Here is a 10,243-nt window from a genome sequence, read left to right on the forward strand (position 1 = left end):
GTTATCAGTCACAGAACCAGTCACCTTTATCACTAGTCTGAGGTTATTGCTCCTTCTCCACTATCACCACAAGTATTTCATTCTGATCCGGCAGCTCACATCTTTCAAGCAGCTGTGCACATCCTTGTAAAATTTGTATACAGACAATTCATGTTACAATCATGCAGTAATTGCATGATTACCTAAAATTACCTATTTGTAGCTATAAAAGTAGATCTATGCTCGTGTTGTCCCGTGTATTTGTATGTGTTTATCGATTTCTTTTTGCGGGAGTCGATACCTAGTCCCTGGTCCAGCGTCCTAGATCACCTTAATCGGCATCACTGATTTCTTGCCTCTTCGGCCTTATAATATCATACTCTTGAAGCTGTGTATTGAGCTTACCTCCATCACTGCATTATCCAAGACATAACAAGTTTTCAACTACCCTTAGACTATAAAGAAATACTTCCTTTACATCACTCTGGATCACCTGTGTTTTCAGCTTCTCCCTGTGTTCCCTTGATCCTGGTCCTCTTAATTCAAACATTTTTACCCCCAGCTGCTCGCTTGAGATTTTGTGGGTAGTTGTCATCGTCCTCCTAGTCCTCTTCTCCAAGGTCGTCACGTTGAATTCTCAGGGAGACAAGTGTCCAGAGAAGCAGTGGAGACTGAAATATACACCACAAGGCCCAGTAAACAGGTCTTTCTCCCTGGTTGTATACAACCTACAATGTGTTTCCGTTATCCAGATGTGTTCAGATGCAAACAGTAAGTTGTTTGCACCCTTTACCTCAACTATAACTTTACATTACCTATTATATAAACAACACGTTTATATTAACTGCATCTATAATATCAAAACTGTAAACACATTTCCCCCCCTTGAAATAAGACGTGTGTTTTTGCAGGTGTTTGTGATGTTTATTTCGATACAAGTGAATGTCACCCCAGCCTGCCAAACACCTGTATGCATAGTACACGTGTTTTGTAACTTACGCTGTACTTTGAGATACAGATGTGCTGTACTGTTGTTACTGTTATCATTACTATTAGATTTATGGGAAAACTCTAAACACCGCAGAAGTTGTGCAATGCCTGAGGAACGGGAAGCAATTAGATTCGATCCAAAAAGAAAAGAGCAGCTCTAATTCCTTGGACTTAAAGCCCTCAACCTGCATCAAGGCACACTCCCTGAAGTGAATGATGATGATGATGATGATGATGATGATGATGATGATGATGATGATGATGATGATGATGATGATGATGATGATGATGATGATGATGATGATGATGGTGATGATGATGATGATGATGATGATGATGATGATGATGATGATGATGATGATGATGATGATGATGATAATAATAATAATAATAATAATAATAATAATAATAATAATAATAACAATAACAGTAACTCAAATATTAATAAGGTTTACAGCCTATCTAGTTCACTAGGGTCATAAAGGCTGCACGTAACCTTTTTAAGAACATAAGAACATAAGAACGAAGGAACACTGCAGAAGGCCTACTGGCCCATGCGAGGCAGGTCCAAGTCTCCTACCGGCTTAAGCCAATGCACCCAACCTAGTCAGGTCAGGTCACATTGACTTAAGGGAGGAACACGGCAACCGACCTGGTAGCACAAGCTATCAGGTCTAACTCACACCCACCCACATCCACTCATGTATTTATCCAACCTATTTTTAAAGCTACACAACGTTCTGGCCTCTATAACGGTACTTGGGAGTTTGTTCCACTCATCCACAACTCTATTACCAAACCAGTACTTTCCTATATCCTTCCTGAATCTGAATTTTTCCAACTTAAAACCATTGCTGCGAGTCCTGTCTAGGCTAGATATTTTCAGCACACTATTTACATCCCCTTTATTTATTCCTGTCTTCCATTTATACACCTCAATCATATCCCCCCTAATTCTACGTCTTTCTAGAGAGTGCAGATTCAGGGCCCTTAGTCTATCCTCATAGGGAAGGTTTCTGATACATGGGATCAACTTTGTCATCCTCCTTTGTACATTTTCCATAGCATCCATATCCATTCTGCAATACGGTGACCAAAACTGTGCAGCATAATCTAAATGAGGCCTAACCCTACCCTAGTGTATTCGACAAACTAGGCTCAGTTCATGAACTGCCTGAATGAATTAAAAAACAGGAATAAAATTGAAGTAGATCTATTGGCCAATAATTCAAGTCTAACGGTCATTCCCACTTATTATTATTGCATTTTGAATTGTTGAGGCCATAAGGAACACAATGGGGAGCAATGAGGTTCCATCCGAGGAAGAGGAAGCTCAGTTCAATTCTTGTAGCTACTACAGTAGGTAACTCGTTGGAATGAAATTCAAATTATGCAACTATCGATATTTTACGCAGCGCAAGTCAACTATAAACATCACAATTACACCTGCAATTAAACCTTGTCCACAGGGACGATGTTTTAATATTTAAAGAAGACATTTAGCGTGTGGTAGCACATATTAATGGGGAGTGATCAAGTATGGTGGAGTAAGAGTGATGAGTCAAGGTTATGTGGCAGCTCAGCAATGATGGAGTCTCAATGTTGTACACTGGCGACCCTGAACTGTCCCGTCCCACCCACTCATACAACTAGCCACTTTATCAACCGTCTTGCCTTCACCATTTTTTCTACTCTCATATATTTTCTCGGTAGTATTGCTAACTCTAGAACAGATCAAAGTATTTCCCGCTAGTCATATTCACTCTAGAACCAGGTCAGTGTATTTCTCGGTAGTATTACTCACACGTAATTATTATAATCAAGGGGGAAGCGCTAAACCCGTAAGATTCTACAGCACCTGTGGGGGGATGTGGAAGGTATTCCGGCTTAATTCAGGGAACTGGAGCACGGATTCCATTCCCCAGATCAAGAGCCCCTCACCAGCATCAAGGAACCTCCCTTGAAGGACTCACACGTAAGCAAACATTAGGACACATTTACTAGAAGAAAAAAAATTCGATCCTGGGATGTCGGTCAAGGTTACCTGGATACCTGGAGGTTACCTGGAGGTTATTCCGGGGATCAACGCCCCCGCGGCCCGGTCCATGACCAGGCCTCCCGATGGATCAGGGCCTGATCAACTAGGCTGTTACTGCTGGCCGCACGCAGTCCGACGTACGAGCCACAGCCTGGCTGATCCGGCACTGGCTTTAGGTATCTGTCCAGCTCTCTCTTGAAGGCAGCCAGGGGTTTATTGGCAATTCCCCTAATGCTTGATGGGAGGCTGTTGAACAGTTTTGGGCCCCGGACACTTATGGTGTTTTCTCTTAATGTACCAATGGCGCCCCTACTTTTTATTGGCGGCATTTTGCATCGCCTGCCCAGTCTTTTACTTTCGTAGGGAGTGATTTCTGTGTGCAGATTTGGGACCATTCCTTCCAAGATTTTCCAAGTGTAGATTATGATATATCTCTCCCTCCCGAAACCTTTTCTAATAAGTCTTAGTGTTTGTTTACCTGTCTTTCTAAACTAACTTGCCAGTGTCTATTACCAAGGTTTATACCAGTATTACTCACTCTAGAAGCAGGTTCAAGTATTTCTCGGTAGTATTACTATAGAACCGGGTCAAAGTATTTCCTGGTAATATTACTCACTCTAAAAGGCGGTCAAAGTATTTCTCGGCAGTATTATTCACTCTAGAACTAGGCCCAATACTGGCCCCTTGTTGTTCACAATCTACATAAACGACATAAATGAGAAAATAAATGGAGACATAAGGAAGTTTGCCGATGACACCATAATAGGTCGTCGAATTCATTCTGACGACGACATTAGACCACCCCAGGATGATTTGAATAGACTGATGCAGTGGTCGGAGAAGTGGTAGATACAGTTTAATACAGACAAATGCAAAGTTCTAAACACTGGACAGGAAAATAACCATGCTACATATAAACGAAATAATGTAGATCTTAATATTACTAATTGCGAAAAAGATTTGTGAGTTCTGGTTAGCAGTAATCTAAAACCAAGACAACAGTGCAAAAGTGTCCCCAATAAAGCGAACAAAGAATCCTTGGCTTCATATCAAGAAGAATAAGTAATAAGAGTCCTCAGGTTGTTCTTCAACTCTATACATCCTTGGTTAGGCCTCATTTAGATTATGCTGCACAGTTTTGGTCACCGTATTACAGAATGGATATAAATCCACTGGAAAATGTACCAAGGAGGATGATAAAGTTGATCCCATGTATCAGAAATCTTCCCTATGAGGATAGACTGAGGGCCTTGAATCTGCACTCTCTTAGAAAGGCGTAGAATTAGGGGAGATATGATTGAGGTGTATAAATGGAAAACAGGAATGAATAAAGGGGATGCAAATAGCATGCTAAAAATATCTAGCCAAGACAGGACTCGCAGTAATGGTTTTAAGTTGGAAAAAAATCAGATTCAGGAAGGATATAGGAAAGTACTAGTTTGGTAATACAGGTGTGGATGAATGGAACAAACTCCCAAGTACCGTTATAGAAGCTAAAACGTTGTGTAGTTTTAAAAGTAGGTTAGATAAATACATGAGTGGGTGTGGGTGAGTGTGAGTTGGACCTGACTAGCTTGTGCTACTAGGTCTGATGCCGTGCCCCTTCCTTAAGTGAATGTGACCTGACCAGATTAGGCTGAGTCATTGGCTTAAGCCGGCAGGAGACTTGTACCTATCTCGCATGGGCCAGTGGAGATGCTGCAGTGTTCCTTCTTTCTTAGGTTCTCATATAGGTTACTGTTTGTGCCTGCGCATCAGGTTACTGTATGCGTTCTGTGTATCAGGCTAATGTGTGCGCCCTGCCGCCAGGCTACTGTGTGCGTCCTGGATCATCTGAGTTACCAATCTGACATGGGATACTTTGAGAGTGAAAGAATCGGTTTTAAGTCAAGAAGATTGGTTTGTAAAAATGGTACAGATGAACCCTCAGTTCCCGTATCAGCAGCTTATTATGTATGTAGAGCTTGTTGTGCTTACCTGAGATACAAAAGCTCCCAGAGGTGACTTATAACTGCTTAAGTTCTTTGGGTGACCTGCAAGGGCTCTACCATCCCCGCTACGCTCCTGCTATATCCGGTCACGTGCGGGATATATCAGTCTGCGGTACACGGGTCCTGCTGTGCTCGGCGATTTCCTGAAAGCAAACTTTACAGTTCGTAAGACTATCAGACTTTTCTCTTTGAAACCAACTGATAACGATCACAAGTAAAATAATGCTAATATAAAGTGTGAAGGCGGAGCTGTAGGCCTGAGGGACATTTATATTCGTGTGGGGGAGCGCTAAACCAGTGGGGTGGTCATGCAGTATATTCCTGGAGGTATGGAAGGCATTCAGGTTTGATTCAAGAACTGGAGCGTTGGTCTAATTCCTTAGATCAAGAGGCCCTCACCAACATCGAGGAACCTGACAGGATTCCTCTGAGTTGGTGAGATGAATGGCTGCAGGACCTGAAGTGTCTCAAATGACACAGTAATTCCTCAGTCATTCAAGTAGACATGAAGAGGATCTTCACGCTCGCACGAAGATTACCCGGGTTACCAGAAGTGTTTCCTGAAAATACAGACCTCGTTGGTGCAGATTTTCTTCGAGATGGACAATCCATTCACAAACTTGAATGATCATCACCCTTTATAAACGGCAAGTTGTGGACGCTTCTGTTGCATTATTTATGTGCAAGCTTGACGCAAATGTAAGAGATCAAAGCAAAATATTATTCGAAAATCACCTGGTCAAGCAAATTTCAACAGTGGAAGATCCAATCAAACAACATCCCTCTTCTACGTACTTAACGAATTAAGTCTACTGACAAAGAACAAGCTATTTTTCTCAAATGTGAAAAAAACTATTTTCAAGGTTCTACATAACCTCCCAAATATGTGGTGCTGACGTGAATTATTTTTCGTCGCGAGAATAATTCATTCCCACTCATTCTTATAAAATGGTGAAGGGAGTTCTACAAGACCAAATATAAAGTTATGCATTACCTTGAAGAGCTGCTTCACACCAACGAAGAAGAGTGAAACTCACACCCAGCCTTCGACCTCATCATTGTTGATGGATCAGCAGCAGCAAATATGGTTCGTCCAGAGGAGTACGACACTCTCCATGATTACGCGAGAAAAATGCAGAATATATTAAACCTATTTTCAGCGAGTCGGACAAGCGTGTAAATGTGGAGTTAGATATAACCTGAATCACTGAGAGGAGGAACTCAGAGCAAATGAGGAACAGGGATTTGTAAAGGAGCCGAATAAAACAAGATTGTGACTCAGCAAACTCAGACCACAACCTAAGTTGAAACATGCAACACTGGTCTTGAACAGAAACAGTAATGAGGGTGTAATAAACAAGTTCAACATCAACAATAAATACATTAATTGTGACTAAATAGATAATAATCTTATTTAAATTTACTGGGAAGATAGTGAGTAACATGCATATAAATTAATCTCCAGAGAATAAGTTCATTGGCACTAGAAGTTCGCTCCTAAGTTATTACGTGAAGACGAAAAGAAGAAAGATGCAGATTAGAGAGATGAACAAAAATCACTGAATTTCTCGAAGTTCTCAAACTTTCTCAGGAGCGAAAAGAAATACTGGCTTGTGACAAGACTAAATGAATCATGCGAAGTCCAAGAGAAACAGAATAGGAAGCTATAAAATTTTAAGAGAAAGTATTTTGTTCTTATATGTAACATCTAGGACAAACTCTACATCCGATATTGAACCCTTGATTAAAGATGGAACTTATAATGATGACAACAAAGAAATGAGTGAAGTACTTAAGTCACATTATGACTGTTCAGCGAGCCATTAATCAGACTAAAAACTGACAACTGATTTTTTATCATGAATGAAGTCATGAAGCTATTAATCAAACTTAAAATTAACAATTCAAATGAATTTTTCATGAACGATACCCAAGACTACCATCCTCTCCAAATTTTCTGACAGCCTTAATTTCATTCGACTTTGAAAATGCCATTGACAGTGTGACCATACATATTCCCAGGTCCAAATTAGTGGAACTCCATATTCGTCTAAAAATTGTAAAACTCTACATTCACATGCCTTAAATATCCCTACGTAGTAGTAGAAGTAGTAGTCACAATCTTGAATGGCAAGTAAGTTTATTCAGGTATACACAAATACAGTTACCAAGATTATCATACATAGCAGCATATGTGTAAAGTACCTAGGATAACCCAAAAGAGTCTTGTATTAAAGCTTATATGAATGATGGCAACAATTTTATATTAAGCTACCTACTAAAACTATTATAATTACTAAAGCTATTAGTTGATAAAACTAGCTACTGAAGATAGCTACCTAGCCACAATATTATGTAACTTGTCAAACAAAGAAGCAGTATCTCACATTTCCTGACTACAATTTCCAACGATCGAAGTCTGTTCATGCTCACTAACACCTACCTAGCTGGAAGACTGGTGTAAATCAGAGCCTGGATGATGAAATCCTGGGCAGTTAGCTTCACCTCCAACCTGGGTAATGAAAACTTGGCCAACTACCTTCACCTCCAGCCTGGGTAATGAAAGCTTAACCTACTACCTTCACCGTCTGCCTGGGTAATGAAAGCCTAACCAGATACCTTCACTTCCACGCTAGGTAATGAAACCCTAGCCGGATATCTTCACTGTCACCTTAGGTAATGAAAGCCTAGCCAGCTACCTTCATTTTCACCCTAGGTAATGAAAGCCTAGCCAGCTACCTTCATTTTCACCCTAGGTAATGAAAGCCTAGCCAGCTACCTTCATTTTCAACCTAGGTAATGAAAGCCTAGCCAACTACCTTCACCTCCACCCTGGGTAATGAAAGCCTAGCCAACTACCTTCACCTCCACCCTGGGTAATGAAAGCCTAGCCAACTACCTTCACCTCCACCTGGGTAATGAAAGCCTAGCCAACTACCTTCACCTGCAAAATGCCGCCAATAAAAAGTAGGGGCGCCATTGGTACACTAAGAGAAAACACCATAAGTGTCCGGGGCCCCTAGCCAACTACCTTCACCTCCACCCTGGGTAATGAAAGCCTAGCCAACTACCTTCACCTCCACCCTGGGTAATGAAAGCCTAGCCAGCTACCTTCACCTTCAGCCTGGGTAATGAAAGCCTAGCCAGATACCTTCACCTCCACCCTGGGTAATGAAAGCCTAGCCAGATACCTTCACCTCCACCCTGGGTAATGAAAGCCTAGCCAGCTACATTCACCTCCACCCTGAGTAATGAAAGCCTAGCCAGCTACCTTCACCTTCAGCCTGGGTAATGAAAGCCTAGCCAGATACCTTCACCTCCAACCTGGGTAATGAAAGCCTAGCCAGCTACCTTCACCTTCAGTCTGGGTAATGAAAGCCTAGCCAACTACCTTCAACTCCACCCTGGGTAATGAAAGCCTAGCCAGCTACCTTCACCTTCAGCCTGGGTAATGAAAGCCTAGCCAGATACCTTCACCTCCACCCTGGGTAATGAAAGCCTAGCCAGATACCTTCACCTCCACCCTGGGTAACGAAAGCCTAGCCAGCTACATTCACCTCCACCCTGAGTAATGAAAGCCTAGCCAGCTACCTTCACTTTCAGCCTGGGTATTGAAAGCCTAGCCAGATACCTTCACCTCCACCCTGGGTAACGAAAGCCTAGCCAGCTACATTCACCTCCACCCTGAGTAATGAAAGCCTAGCCAGCTACCTTCACTTTCAGCCTGGGTAATGAAAGCCTAGCCAGCTACCTTCACCTTCAGCCTGGGTAATGAAAGCCTAGCCAGCTACCTTCACCTCTCCGTATTTCAAACCGTCAAAACCTCGTTACTACAAATTCTCCCTCATTTGACGCATTATCTGCACTCCAGGCATATCAGAGTGCTGGCCAGTATATTCACCTGCTATAAGAGGATGACTGGTAGAAGTAGACGCAGATACGAAGAGAAAATGAGGTAAAAAGTAGAGAGGATGACCGGAGATGTTGGTGGGCCGCCGACCCACGCGGCACTAGTGGACATCTTTGGCGGGAAAACATTTTACTGGTTACTAATCTGTAATTTAATGGTACTGGGAGTTATTACGTCGAGAATAATGTATGTAAGGGTGTATAATTTGACTTGTTTTTTTAGGGCTGCTTGCTTTATCGGTTCCAGGAGAAGGAGTGGAAGTTATTTCCCGCGAGATTTTCGGGAAGTTTCCACCGTGGTGGATGAGTTGAGTCATTTAAATAAAGGTCCACAGTGGTCGCACCGCCATCACTGCCCCACCATAGTTCATGATGCTGCTGATCTTTGCCGTTGTTGCTATTGCTGCTGTTGTTGCTATTGCTACTGTTGTTGCTATTGCTGCCGTTGTTGTTGATATTGCTATTGTTGTTGTTGATATTGCTGCCGTTGTTGATATTGCTATTGTTGTTGCTATTGCTGTTGTTGTTGATGCTATTGCTGCTGCTGTTGCTGCTGTTATTGCTGCTGCTATTGCTGCTGTTATTGCTGTTACTGCTGCTGTTGTTGTCTTTGCTGGTGCTGTTGTTTATGCTACTGCTGTTGTTTCCGCTGCTGCTGCTGTTTCTGCTACTGCTGTTGTTTCTGCTGCTATTGTGGTGGTGGTGCTTCTGCTGCTGCTATTGTTGTTTTGATATGCTATTGTTACTGACGTTTCTTGTTGCTGTTACTGGTGTTTCTACTGCTGCTGTGAGGGTGATGCTTCTGCTGCTAACAGTGGTACTGCTGCCGTCGTTGTTACCGCTGCTGCTTCCTTTGCGGCTGTTCCTTTTATCCTCAACAGTTCTCCGTCCCTCCTAGTGTTTCACATTCCTGCCTCTCTTCCCACGACCCGACCAGCCTACCCGCCACCACACAACCTGGAAGCATTCACAGCGCTGGTTATGTCAGTACAGCCTCGTCTCTGAACTCTAGATGAATCTATACATCTTAAACTGAGAGAATTCAGACCGTTGGTTGTGTTAATGATTACATCATTATACATCCCAAACTGAGAGAATTCATAGCACTGGTTGTCATTCCACAGCCTCGTCTCTGAACACAAGAGGCGACTATACATCTCATTCTCTATTGAGTACTAAATATTTCCTAATTCTGCCTCTAGTAAACTACCTACATTCTGTACATTAAGATCAATACTGTAGTAGTAGAAGATTGTCTTCACATTTTAACTCCTGGTGGTTAATGATACAAAAGGTGCGGTGATAGAAACAGAATATTCAAACAGCCTGGAGAAGA

General features: G+C 42.2%; 1 long non-coding RNA gene across 1 annotated transcript; it reads right to left on the minus strand.

Annotated features, from left to right (window-relative positions):
• Nucleotides 1–382: 382 nt before the first annotated feature.
• On the minus strand, nt 383–8,998 carry LOC128699507 (uncharacterized). Its single transcript, XR_008408615.2, has 3 exons — nt 8,900–8,998; nt 4,985–5,141; nt 383–650 (listed from the first exon to the last, which is right to left on the minus strand). It is a non-coding gene; the product is annotated as an uncharacterized lncRNA (long non-coding RNA).
• Between the last annotated feature and the right edge of the window lie 1,245 nt (nt 8,999–10,243).

The sequence above is a fragment of the Cherax quadricarinatus genome, chromosome 31, assembly GCF_038502225.1.
Source record: "Cherax quadricarinatus isolate ZL_2023a chromosome 31, ASM3850222v1, whole genome shotgun sequence".
NCBI lineage: Eukaryota > Metazoa > Arthropoda > Malacostraca > Decapoda > Parastacidae > Cherax > Cherax quadricarinatus.